This window comes from Lates calcarifer, linkage group LG13 (genome assembly GCF_001640805.2).
Source record: "Lates calcarifer isolate ASB-BC8 linkage group LG13, TLL_Latcal_v3, whole genome shotgun sequence".
NCBI lineage: Eukaryota > Metazoa > Chordata > Actinopteri > Centropomidae > Lates > Lates calcarifer.
The window spans coordinates 1,888,650-1,902,792 of NC_066845.1; positions in this window are offsets into that span (position 1 = coordinate 1,888,650).

Genomic DNA, 14,143 nt, shown 5'->3' on the forward strand with positions numbered 1-14,143 from the left:
ACAGTGTGAGCCTCAGCATAATAAATAATAAACAAAACTGGGAGAAAAAAAAAGAAGAGATGTAGAAAAGCCAAACCATATTTGCACTGGAAATGATGAATAATTGAATCTGGGAGGCATACACACAGATGCAGACACAGACGTGCTTGCATGCACACACATTCACATGCACACATGCTGTACATACACACACAGACACACGTAGGGAAATAGTCCACTGGGTCTCCAGTGCCATCTAGAGTTAGTCTGCAGAAATGTGCATAAAAAATGCTAATTTTAGGATTATGAGTTTTTGTAGTCGTGGTGGCTCAAAGCTAGAAAGAAGTTTGGGAGTTTGTATGCTTTCATGTGTTTTTCCTGCCACTGTTCAAAGACGATGCTTTTGCTGTTAAGCAACAAGCACTCACATGATGAATATGAGTGACTGTCATTTGTTTCTGTGCCTTCCAATCGATGAAGCTGCAGCCCTTCATCATCTTGAAAAGAAAGAGGCAGGTAGAAAAAAGTTAAATTATTGAATATCTCTTTTGCGCTGAATGTGATTAAAGGTTGCTTTGAGAGAAATGAGTGACTTTTATGTTGCATCCAGCGCCACATTGAGCACTCAAGCTTTTTTGCTCACCCTCAGCTGGTGGCCCTGCAAGCACCAGAGGTCTTGCTGAGGGCCACCATGTTCCGGCCACCGTGTCTGGCAGCTGTGTGCGCCACCATATGTTCTGCACAATAATGACTAAATATGTCATTCTTACGGCTGGCTGCACTTCTCAAAGCAAGAAGCCATGCATGAAGTTTTATCAGCTTGTCAACACCAGCGGAATGATTATCCTTCAGTGCATTTGTGTTGCTAGATGGATTTACTTTTTCTGCATTTTCTGAAGATGGTAACAGCTTCCACCAGCAGCAGTTGACACTGACTGAACTGAGGTTCTCTAGGCTGTCTTCCTCCAGTCAGCATTTCAAACATTTCTCTTTCACCTGAATATGTCTGTCTAATCAAAAGGGGTTTTGTCTGGCAGTTTGTCCAATTTTCTATCATACTTTACATAGATCTTCAAATGATATTTCAGCATAATTAGATTATATCCAATCAACAGGACATAATATCTGATATTATAGGACATTAGATGTCCTATATACTTAAGTACATTTGTAAGTACATTTGTACTTAAGTAGAAATCTGAGATACTTCAGTATTTTGGTTCTATTTCATACCCCTATTCTACCCCTACTCTAATATATTTTGTAGGGAAATCTTCTACTATTAACTCCACTACATTTATTTATGTTTTTAAATATAAGATCAGCAGATAAAATATGATGATTTTTAATAGATAAAACTACCCAACAATTTAGAAATTACACAGTACAGTTCTGCATAATGGCCACTTTTACTTGATACTTGACTACATTATGCCAGAAATATATTTATGCAATTTTATTTAAGTGAATTTTTGAATGCATGCATACATGTAGTATAGTGGCTTACTGTGGTACCTGCAGTATCTACCACTGCTGATTGGACTGTGTGTTTTTTGTGTTTTTTTTTTTTTTTTTTTTCTGCTACCAGTCGTCAGAAGGAGCATGTAGGGAGCACACACAAGCACATAAATTCCAGGAACTCTCAAAAACACACATCATATCTGACAACCTTTTCCCTGTGGGCACTGGCACAGGAACACACAATATAAGCAGTTGTTGTTCTTTCCACCACTATAGACGTTAATGTCGTGTTTCCCATTGGCAGCACTTCAGATGCCACTGGCACAACCTGTGCTCTGAACATGGCTCTGCTCCAGAAGCTCTCCATCCCTTGCTATTTAGTGTCTTTGCCTGTACTCCCAGGTCAGGGGCATTTTCCTCTCAGAGGAGAGCTGCTTCATTGGGTAACAGTAGAAAAAGGTACAGCAAGACAATTTTAGTTTGTTAAGAAAAATCACTGATGCTGTGCTTTAACGCCCTCCTCTATCTTTTGATCCTTTTTCTTGCACTGTAGAGTTGGAACTGAAAAGGAACAGCCAATACTGAGTGGCAAAGAGGTGGAAGGGAAACTTTTAATTGGCTACGCAGAGCACAGCTGTGTTTTGTTGTTCCCCCCTAAATTCCATTTGTCAGAAGTGCAGAGCACTGTAATAGGGAAGCAGCACCTGAAACTAATACTTACAGTAAACACTGGTGGCCAGATTTACAGAAGAGCGGTCACCTTCCAGAGTCATCCATCCGATTTCCTGTGTAAGCTAACTAACCAGTACAGGCACTTATTCAAATTGTAAGCTTTCATTTTTGTGAAAATGATAGCAACTACTGAGTGTTTGAAGGAGGCTGCATATGACCCAAAATATCTGCACAGGCAGCGTTCCAGTGTAACATTTACTTTGATATGTTTTATTCATTCTCCTTGACTCCAGAGAGGGGAGGAGGGGAAGAGGAGAGGTGATGTTGGGAATCAGACCATGTTTCCAATCAGCATCAATGTTGCCTCATTTCACTAATCATTATTCAAATGAGATTGATTTGCTTCCCCACCCCTGTGCCTAGTTTGGGTGTAAAACAGTTTAAAGTGGAGTTGACTGTCTCCAAGAGGGATTTGTATCATACCACCCCCCCACTCCCTCCTGCTGAATTGCAGCTGAATGGTCCCTAAGTTCCTAACAATAAGCATGAATACTGAAGTAGTATTTTATTTTTCTCTGCCTGGCTCAATTCTATTCACTGTCATAAAAGAAATGAAATCCCCTTGAAAAGGAGGCCTTTTAGATCATTTGCATGCAAGCTCGGCCCAGTAATGGAATGAAATATGACACACCAATTTAATTACTGTTTCAGAATTGTCTCGCCTCACAGTATAAATATTGATTCAGGCTCCTCTCTCCTCGGTTTTCCTTCCACTATCTCTTTTCACTTCTTCTGTTTCCATCTTTCTCATCTAGTATTCCAATCTCTTCCCTCTCTAAAACACTCCCTCTTTTTCCCCATGCGACACACACACATTCAGTGCCGTTGCCTCCTCTTCAGTTTTCCCTCCCACTCAATCCGCCTCTCATCTCCCTCCACCAGGTTGCCCATTCTCCAGTGTGTCCATTCCTTATTCTGCTAGCATCAGGCGATGCATGTCATGTTGTAGGGGCAAAGACTGGCAAAGGAGCAACGAATATGAGATTCTGCCCTGGGTACTCTTCTGCTCTAGTGTGATGATAGTAGTGCTCTATATGCATGCCTGCACTCTCACCGTTAACGGCCCCTGAAATTACACACAATTTCCATAGCAATAGGCTTTATGGAAGGCAAATGGGTCCCTGCAGGGACCCCAGCCACGCCTTTACAGTGCAGGACAGCACAGGGAAAGAGAAGATAGGCAGCGTGTACAAAAGCACAGAGGAGGAGTAGGAGGGGTAATTTCCCCGCAGGCATCTCCCATGTGGACTTCTATAAACTCTTTGGCCCCACCGCTCCTCCTCGAGTGTGTGAGGGGTCAGCCTCATGGCAAACCTCAGCTCTCAGCAGGGAGGGATACCAGCCCAGAGAAGTGGCCCTGACTGTGAATTCGTTGGCTGTGTTGTGACTGTCTGCCCAGCCAGCTGCTGCCATGAGGCAGGCAGAAGAAAGAAGTAGAAATTGCTGGTAAAGTCTGACATAAAGGGAGCCTATAATGAATTAAACACATTGAGCTAAAGATGTCCCTTTAAATGGAATAGATCAGAGAGTGGTGCTCTTAGCTCCTTGGACCTTCTTTTTTTCCCACAAAGCTTTTCTGAGTCAAAGGGGAAAAAAAACATGCAGCATCCTTTAAAAGCTCAGGCGTTTTGTAAACAACAGATCCTTCCTCACAAGGACTAAGTGTTTCTCATGTTTTCACAGAGCTCTTAACAGGCTGAATGCCTAACAGGGGTGTCTAAACAAGAGATGGAGAATTGAATCCTTGTCGGAGGGTTCATCCATGAAAAGTGAAGCATCAACATCCTCCTAACAGCGCTTCTCATCTTATTCATATTAAAATAGATTCCATTTTTACAAGTCACACTACAGACATGAACTTTTTTAATGAGACAGTCATAAATAGAAGCCTAGACAATTAAGAAGACGGATCTGTCAGAGTGTTTGTGCACCATGTCTTCCTCACATAAAGAGGGTATATGGGCTATTAGGGTGCCTGCCTTTTTAGAAAGCCTGCACTTTCAACCCACTCGCTCTTCTCCACACAGGGTCATGAAAACATCCATTTCCTAATGGCTCACTCATGTGAATCATTGCAATATAGCCTAAAGACATGGTGACAGCACTGCCCAGACTGACGCATCGTTAACACTGTGTAGCTGGAGCAAAAGGGAAGGCAGAGACATGACCTACCAACAGGTTAATCCACCAAACAATGAAGTATGTGAAGATCAGCACTGCAGCCATGGACACCAACCGCAATACAGCTGTAATCACCGATGCTGAGAGGCAGTCAAAGTAACATGACTAAACTTTTTGGTTTTATGAAATAAAACATTGTTAGGAATGTGAGAGGTGTGAAAACAGAGAAGAAAAAGTGGAGGGAAGGCAGATGTTTTGTCTCTGTGATTAAACATCTCAGTCTGCAGGGATCAGCAATGATTATGCGTCGACTGCAGTCTCTGGTTTTTGTCTTCATGTCAGCTCACAAGGTCTCACGTTGAAATGTAGCATTTGATCTTTGAATTAGCTTTTGCAGATCCGTTTATGTAATTTACATAATAGGAAGTGAAGGATAATTTTAGGGAAAGATGAGAATTTTAGGAGGCAAATGTGATCAATCACACAAGTTCTTTCAGTTAAATACTGGAATTAACAGCATTTGTTAGTGATGTCAGTGCAATTCAACTAAAAAAAAACATTCGCTGTGCAAACATTGTTTTCAAAATTGCCATCACAAAGTTCATTCATCTCAGCCGGCGACATTGAGATTTTTTGGCGGACAGAAAAGATTTCCAGCTCACAACAAAACAGACCAACTCATTAGAGACCCCAACTATCCCTTTAAGGGGGCAATAAGTATGGTTTTTACTGCCCCATAGCACAAAACGACCATAATATATCTGCAGTGGGTTGATAGGGTTATGCTTTAAAAACTCATTTTCTACCTCATACTCTGTTTTAGAGCAAAAACTTTAAACTCCCAGAAGTCTACTAGCATTTTAAGACACCAGAATCCCAAGGTTTATTCTTCTCAAGGCAAAACTGTCAATGACAAAGCACTATTTATATTATTCATTGATGCAGTCTTTATTGGGATATAACATCAAATCTTCATGCAGTGTTTCTGTGGGATCTCTGTTTTAACTACCTATCTTACATATCTCTAATGGGAAAATGTGACTTAATTGTTTCTGTCTATTCCAGGCAGCAACTGTCCCTGAAGAGTTTGAGATGGGGGTGGGTGAGTGTGCTGCAGATATTTGTCGGTAATGTTGTTGAGCAGCTTCTTGGAGTCTGATGAAATTCATGTTTAGAATTTAGAAGGGAGCCAATCAAAGCTCTATTAACCTGCAAACGTGTTAGTAATAAACTAATTTGCCATGTACACGCACAGATTGTTACAGATGCTGCCCTGTTCCAGAGATCCCATCAATTTGTTTGTGTGTGAAAATGCTAAAATTTAACAGTGCCAGTAGAGTGTGTACCAAACCTTTTGTGACTCCACTCTTAAAACACAACCACATCAACAGGAGACTTATAAATCTGCTGGCTGGTCCTTAGTCAGAAGTGTTTAGGTCCCTGTGCATCTGTACTGTACTCTATGATGTTAACTGTTACAGAATATAAAACCTAAATAAAGGCAATAATGTGGTTTAAAGTGAAGTGTGTGTGATGCCATTAAATCACAGTTTCCTGCCCAGTCTTGAAAAAAAACTGATGTCTAACTGATGTGCTTTCCATAAGGGGAAGTCTAGTGGGATGAAATTAATAAAGATACATTTGATCATTTAAATTTTAATAGAGCGTAGGTGGGAGTTTGCATTATTTTGCTCACAGCCTCTGAAGAACTGAAAGAGCAGAGTGCAAACATTTTGAGTCCACAAACTAGAACAAATTTAATTCTCTAGCATTCTCACATTGAGACATAAGGCCCCTTAACCTTGATGAATATTACATTTTTCTATTTAGATGTACTAGTGAACTTGTTGCCTTACAACACAAAATATCGGAGGTAAGTACTGTAGATCTGTTGAGTGGGGAATGAAAGACAAAGAGAGGATGACTTCATTTTTATCAGTATTTCAGTGACTGTGCCTCAAAACTGGGCAACTGGTGGAATGAATATTACTTGGGCATTTGTAGTTATTTAAAACTCTGACTTGGGAGGCTCCTCTTCTCTCGCACAATTCTATGGTATGTTGGAGTTAATAAATTTCCTTTGTTTTAGTTCATGTGTTTCCATTATTTGCTATGGTCCAGAGCCAGGCCATACCATTACACAGTGGAAATACATCTTGCAGTCTGTGGAATGTCAAGTCATTTTATTCCTTATCATAAGACCTGCTCAGAATATTTTGCAGAGCAGTATGTCTTCCTGCTGGAATAAATAGAGACAGAATGGCTGATCCACTTGGACAGAAAATCCTCATCCTGATAGACAGTATATGTCAGTCACACCCTTAACATAAAGCATAGCCCTGAGACCTGCCAACAAGTATTAAATAGTTGATTAAATGTCACCCTGTTGACTTTGTAGCTTATTTCTTAGATGTGTAACATATTGTGTGTATTATTCATTGTCAAATTTTGACAAGGCATCCCAGCATCCCTTGATTGACATTTGAGGAAAAGTTTTCTTCACAATCCAAGTTACCAAAGCTTCATTTTTTTTTTTTTTTGCATCCTTGTTAGATGCCTTTAAGTTGGCATCTGGTTTTCCTAAAGTCAACCCAGGTAGTTACATTTTGCAGGTCTAGCAGGTTTTCACACCTGGACAAACCACCACTCTATCTCCATCCTTTAAAATACGCGTGGGCAGTAGGCAGAAAATACACTTTGGCTAGCAAGTCGGAAAGCTTGTCCAGGACATAATGAAGCAGGCAACATCCTTAAGCCTCCCAGTTAGCAGTGCAGAGCATTTCTCTCTATCTGAGCAGCATGTTGTCCCACGCAGGCTAATGTCAACTCAGCTGTTACATCTGCCCAGGCTCTCCAAATCTCCTCCTCTTAATTCCTCCAGCAGGCAGCTGGAATCAGCTGAGGGGACCTGCCAGATATGGAGAAGCAGGTGGCAGCCTTGCAGCCATTCAAACCCCCTTTATGTTTTCAAAAAAAGTCACCAGAGTGAAAATAAAAGCTTTCTTTGAGAGATACCATTTTTATAAAGTGTTCTCTGTTCAGAGCAGTGATGTATCACAGGTTGCTATCAGAGATTTTAATGGTTATAGCATATTTATGCAAGAATATGTGAGTGATATGCTTGCTAGAGCACTTTCATTTGCTCTGCCAGGGGACTAACCAGTGTTAGAAAGTACATCAGTGAGTGGAACATTTAGGAGAAAGCTGTGAAGATAAGGGCAATAGCTGTAATAGTATACTAATCCAATTACAGCTACTCCATTACATTAAATTACAAAATTTCTCTTTAATATGGTATTACCATGGGAGGGGTTACGGTACGGCTGAGTTTCCATGGCTACAGTCAGAAAGTCACAGTTAAATGAAATATAGAGTGGAACATAACACCCACGCACACTACACGGCTTCAAGACTTCAAGATATTTCCCCCATCAACTGGCAAGTATTTGTCAGGCAGAGAAAACAGATGGAGTCACAGTAGTCAAACCCACAGTATGAGTTCATATAATTGATGGATAGGTAGAAGATGATATTTGTCTAAACAGGCAGGCAGTAAATGAACAGGTGAGATAAAAGAAATGAGTGCACATTTTTATTGAGATGTTCAGGTGGTGGGAGGACTGCGGGGAGAGAAAGAGAGATGGGGGAAGATCCAGACTGCGGTGGGAAATTCTGATAAGCCAGATGAGACCACCTGCTGGAAAAAATTATATTTCCCATGACCTGCACTGTCAAAAAAATGCTACTAAGATCTCATTCAGTGGAAACACACTGACAAACAAGTAAGATGTAACTGGCTATGTTATTTGTTAACTCAAGACCAGCTTTATTTTCCTCATTCTTTGCAGCATGAATGACTTCCATTCAGTAGCATGTATGTGTCCAGTTCCAAAACAACCCTACCACATTGCTCTTTGAGACCATTTAAATTAGACTGTTTGAAAACATTGAGCTCATTACATTATTAATTTTGACAAGTAGCCTAAAGAGGCTTTGTTTTTTATTATTTATATGTATCTTCATGTTTATTTTGGGAGGGGATTGTGAACATGGTAAAGTTGCAACCAAAATATTTTTTAAATTCAGAATATTAATTAAATATAGTAATGATGGCAATTTTTCATCTTGACATATGGCAGAATTAAAATAATAACACCAATGATTCCTAAATTAAAATTCCAGTGTTTCCCACTAATAGATTCAATTGTGTGGAAGATAACAGTCATTAATTTCCATTTAGCCTGGTGGAAAGGTGTTGTGTGAAAAAAGGTGCAAAAGACAGTATCCAGGAAAGCAGTTGCATTGCAAGCTGTCAAATGAAAAGAGTTTTGTTTACCTCTCAGACAAGTCCCTTGAGAAGCCTTGAAGTAAACATCAAGTTTGTCCAAAAAAACAAAAAACAAATGGGGCGGTGGCAAAATGTGGAACAACACCTGCTGAATGAGCATTTTCTGTTACAGGTTTGACAAAATGTTATGATGTCTCTCTCTTCCCTGGCTGAACTTTTTGGATGCATGCTGGAATTAACTTTGTTAGCTTGAGATGTGTCAACAGTTTTGCTTAAGCAGCATGACTGAAGCTGATCTGAGGACACAGTGAGCCAGCACTGGCAAACAATCCTCAGTAGTGCTCCATAGCTAGCCTGAAATCAGCTGCAACTTCCTGACAACACAGTGGATGCAACAAACTTCCATGCTTACGCTGACAACACACCTCAGAAGAGTCCATGCTCAAACAATGACTCATACATATAATCATGTTTAGGAGTGTGCTATTTATCTTTATTGTCTTTTTTTACACAAGCCAAATCACTGTAAAGTTTGAGGGCCACGGAATTACAGGATACAAGCATCATCAATCTGTCACTGTCTCTGAACTCCTGCTCTCCTGGCAGAGATTCAGGCAGTGAATTAATCAAAGGAACCGTTATTGCCAAATTACTGACATGGGTTCAAAGATAAATGTCTCCTGGCTGACGCCAACTGACAGCTCAGCGAGTGATTAATTTCACTCCACTCTGGTGATTGGCAAGAGACTCAAACTGAGGATGGCGCATCATCATCGTGCCACGCATCACATGTTGCTTATATTTTTCAGAATCTGGATCTCAGCACCAGTCCTTACTCTGCAATACTACAGCAGTGCTGAGGTACTCTTAGGTGTTTTAAGCTGAAGAGGTACTGAGTGAAGCCCAAGGTTCAGTGGCACAACACTTTCTCAAAGGCCTCAATTTAAGCTGGTGACAGGATTGAGTTATGTGGACACTGTCCTGTCAAATGCAATAAGGAAAGCAAGGCAAAGAAAAGCCCAAGGTTTTCTTCTTTGCGACCAGGGCTTCATAAGCACACAGATTCAAAACCTGCTGCAGGCGATAATGCAGCTGTTATCATAACTGGACAAGACAGGTCTGTATCTTTTTCCTAGATATAGATTCACATGGATATTAGCATGTGGCTAACTACATATACAACCTCCCTGCAAAAAGTCCATGCTGTAATGCACATTCAATACAGTATGACAGCTTAAGAAATCCACACATGATCCTCGCAAATGCTCAACTGCTGCAAAAATGTGTAAGTGAAGCATATCACCTTTTGATCCTTGCCTGTTAGCCTAAACAACTCTATCAGTCTTGATATGAGTCCCATGGAGAGAAGCGAGATCAATCAAATCCATTATCTGGCTTTTGTGTTTATCATGCTTTAAAGTTGCAGCAGGGGCTTGCGTTGTCATAGAAACAGCTGCAGTAGAAAAAGGTTAGATTGTTGTTGAACTTGGTAGGATGCATGGAGTAACGAGAGTCATCATTATGTGAGATATCAGCAGCACAAGCAGAGAGGGGGCTGTTGCATCTTTTGTTTGCTTGAAAAGCAAGGTCTTACAAATTAATGTGCGCGGGTGACTGCAAATTTTCTTCCCCCTTGAATGAGGATACAGGAGAATATGGTCAGGCTCATGGACAATATCGAGGCGAGGCAATATACTGACACAGGTGCAGGGATTTGGCTGAATTCCTGCATAGTAATGAAACTCAGTGATAGAATTTTGTTTTGAGAGCTCAGAATTGGTTTGTACCTGCACCACAATGCAATCATCTTGTCTTGCCTTCCTTCAGATATGGAACCTGTCTGGCGCACCTGTAGTAAAGCTGAAGCACACTGTCATGTCTCTTTACTTGAGGATTGAACATTAGCATTCACACCAATTGGTTAGAGTGTCCCCAATACTGCTTACAATCTCTAAGATGTTGGGCTGTTTGTAACAAGTGTTTGTGCTTCATTTCAATTTTACAAAGCTGTGACAACGAGAGATCTGAGATGTGCAGAGCCATTTTCACACACGGAGACCACATTATTGCCTGATGAATATCCAGCTGACGGAGGCCATTTTGTATTTGATGCAAAATCAAAATAAGGGTTTTGTTTACAGTAGTTCTGCTTAGAAAATAATTTTTTTGCGTTTTTTGGGGTTAAAGCATCTTTTAGCTTATTGTTTTGTGTTTTACAGCCTCTTTCACTGTTCACTGTTTCACTCCTTCACTCTCACCACTCATTATTGACATTTTGTCATCTACAGCAGGGAAATGATTTCAGCAAAAAATACAGAACATTACCTGCCCAGCACTAAACAGCAGACAGACACATTTAGCAACTAGCAGGTGTATATAAGGAGACATTTCACTGCTAAAGAATCAGATATTCTTCTCAGGAGTTAGTGGAGACCAAAGCAGGGCTAAAAGGAGAGTGAATATTCGACTTACAGTTGTCAGTTGGCAAGAGAAACGACTCCAAATTTTCACCATTTCAATTTTATAAGTAGTATAGTATATAGTAGTAGATAGTATAAGATAGTATAAGGTGATTATATGTCATTTACATATTTGCTGATTTTTTCACTGCCTTCAAGTGGGCATAAAAATTATTCAAGGCTGGTTTGAGATGTGATTTCTGTTTTGGATAATTGAAAATTGCAAGTCAGTACCGCCTGAGAAAATCCACCTTCATGCTGTCATCTGTCAGATGTGGAGTTGAACTCCTCCAGTGCCCACCTTATTCACCAGACTTGACATCCTCAGACCACTACCTCTTCCCCAAGATGAAGGAGCAGACCATTTTCACAGTGATGATGGTGTCATCACTGCTGTGGACCATTTTCTTAGACAGCGCTGACTTGTCATTTTCAATTACCCAAAACAGAAATACCACAAAAGTTATTAAAGTCAAACTTTCTGCATAAAAGAGTTGAACGGCACATGCATTTAATGAGAGCTGTCATCTTTTTCTACCTGAGGTTGCAAACTTATCATTCACCCCGTAGACAAGCTTCTGTATAATGATAAAACATTAAAATATTCCATTATGTAGGGACAACATGATGAAAACTTCCTCTCTTTCTTCTGTTTGAGCCATAGTTTACACTTAGCGTTGATGGCTGGATTGCTCCTCTGACAGAGGTACGAAGATGCACTAAAAAGAGCAGGGAGTACTTAAATTAGTTTTCAGAGATTTGTGAAAGTTTTTGCCCTAAGCCAGTTTGAGAGCCACAGTGTCAGAGTGGAACCCGAGCTTGATTAGGCACTGAAACACAACGCTGTGCAAGGTATTAAGATGACACGAGAAACAAACAAGCCAGCTCTGAAGCGAGGACAATGTGATTGCTGTGAGATAGGCAGCGGCAGCATAGCAGAGGAGATAAGGTGAAGAGAGAGATCTCACCAGAGGCGAGTGGTTTGCACTCAACTCAGCTGAAAGTGAATGGCTGATCTGTGTTTCCACACGCATACACCTTGTTTAAAACCCCTGGTTCTTCACCTTCAAAGGCTTTCCAAACTCAAGAACCACAAAGGAGCCTTTTGAAGCAATATCTCCTGGTGTTTCAATGGGACAGCCACGAGCCAAAAAAATCCTTCTACGTGTGCAGATCCACCTGCAGCCTGCTACCTCACATATGTTAGTGTGATTATTCCTCTTTGTAGATGTAAACAACATATCAATTTGCTTTATTTTTGCTTGGCCACACCTCCAACTGCAAGAAACTGGTGAAAAACTGGTTGGACTTTGATCAATTTGAAGTAAGTTTCTTGTACAAGCACCAAAAGAGTAGGTTTGTTTTGTTTAAACACCTTTCCCTCATTAAGTTCATGGAACTTCAGTTGAGAAAGTTTGACTTGAGTTACAGTAGTGACCCAATTATTAGGAAAGTATGCCAAGGAATATGCTTATATCTAAAAGAAACTTGGGCTACTGCAAGACAATACCCGGTAGGTATATCATAAATTTGTTTTGGGAGAAAACAAGAGAAGTCTTATATGCACCAGTGGCATATTTGACTGGTCTGAAATATGAAGAGCCAATTACCTTATAAAAATCCTGGAATATGGTCTACAGTAATATTCTGATGCAGGCTACAAGACACAACAGCAAAAGTCGGTGTATCTGATTGGTGCAGTGTACCAGATCAAATCCAATATCATTTGGAGGAATACATGTGACAAGAGGTTCTAGGGAAGGCAATTGATAAGGGGATTACTCAACAACTGCTTTTTGGTGGGCCGATTGCCCATTCTGAGAAGTCAAAGGGATTTGAAGATACGTCATGGCTCTTGATTCTGGTCTTCACAAACACATACAGCCATGTGTGCGCAAACACACAAACATGCTGCGTCTAAATACACAGGCTTCTGCCTCATATTGCTGAGGAGAGCAGAGATTCCCCCAGAAATCTCTCAGCAGGGCCTATATCAGAGGCTTAAGAGGAACAGCTCGGGGAATTCTCTCAAACATGAAGCAGGGAAGAAAGGGGTTTATTGTTAAAATGTGTTTTGATTTGACATATTACATTCAAAGAGGGGAAAAAACGAAATAATCTAGAGTACTTGAGCTTTAATGAACTGATCCCCCATTAAAGTTGATGATAAGATGTAAATGATAAGCAGGAAATGGAAACAATCTTCAAGAAAATGTATGAATGCTTACCAGTGTTTAAAAAGCAATGGGGTGTAACAGTAGTGTATTTTTATGCTGCCAGATTCTATTTCACAATATGTTCATTGTATCATATCACATTAGCAGGCATGTGGGACATATCAGGCATTGTGTTGTTGTCACCATCCGTGTAAATAGCACACTACTGTGTTGTTAGTCTTCTTCTGTAGAGTATTGTCTACAGGAATGTGTGACAAAGTTGTATTTAAAACTCATAATTTGAGTATGAGGGGATTCAGACTGAAAAACCACACCAAAATAAAAATAGAAAGAAAACTAGGGAAAGAAGAGGTGGGAGTCAAAAATTAATAACGCATATTTATAGAGTAACAGGTTTCAAAGAAGGCTATAGTTCAGGAGCTTTATGGGGAGGCAAAGACACGGCTTGGTAAAGAGATGAGGCAAACAACATAAAAACACGGATTAAGGGAGGGAAGAAAGCCTAATAGTGGTAGATTAAAATGGCATTACTACCTGGTGAGACATGAGTACACACAGCGGGCTTGAGGTATCTGTGGGATGATGGGACTGACACTCAGCGGCTGAGTCACACAGAGGCTGAGCAGAAGGGCGAGGATCATAAAGGCTGCTGCTCTGCTGGGAGGAGAAAAGAGCTCAGCTCCAGTGAGTCATCTTCCACTGGTTTTAACCTCTGTCAATCACACCTTTCATTGGCTACTGACTACATCTATAGTTGAAGGTCTGTATGGAATTCTTCCTCATTATACGCCAAAGAGACTATAATGAGAAATTTTTCTATTAGGTTTCTGTCGAGAGCACTGCGATTGTGTTAAAGTGGCCCACCAACATTTTGGTCTTAATGTGATTATGGGAATATTATGATTAAGACATGGGTCATAAGAACA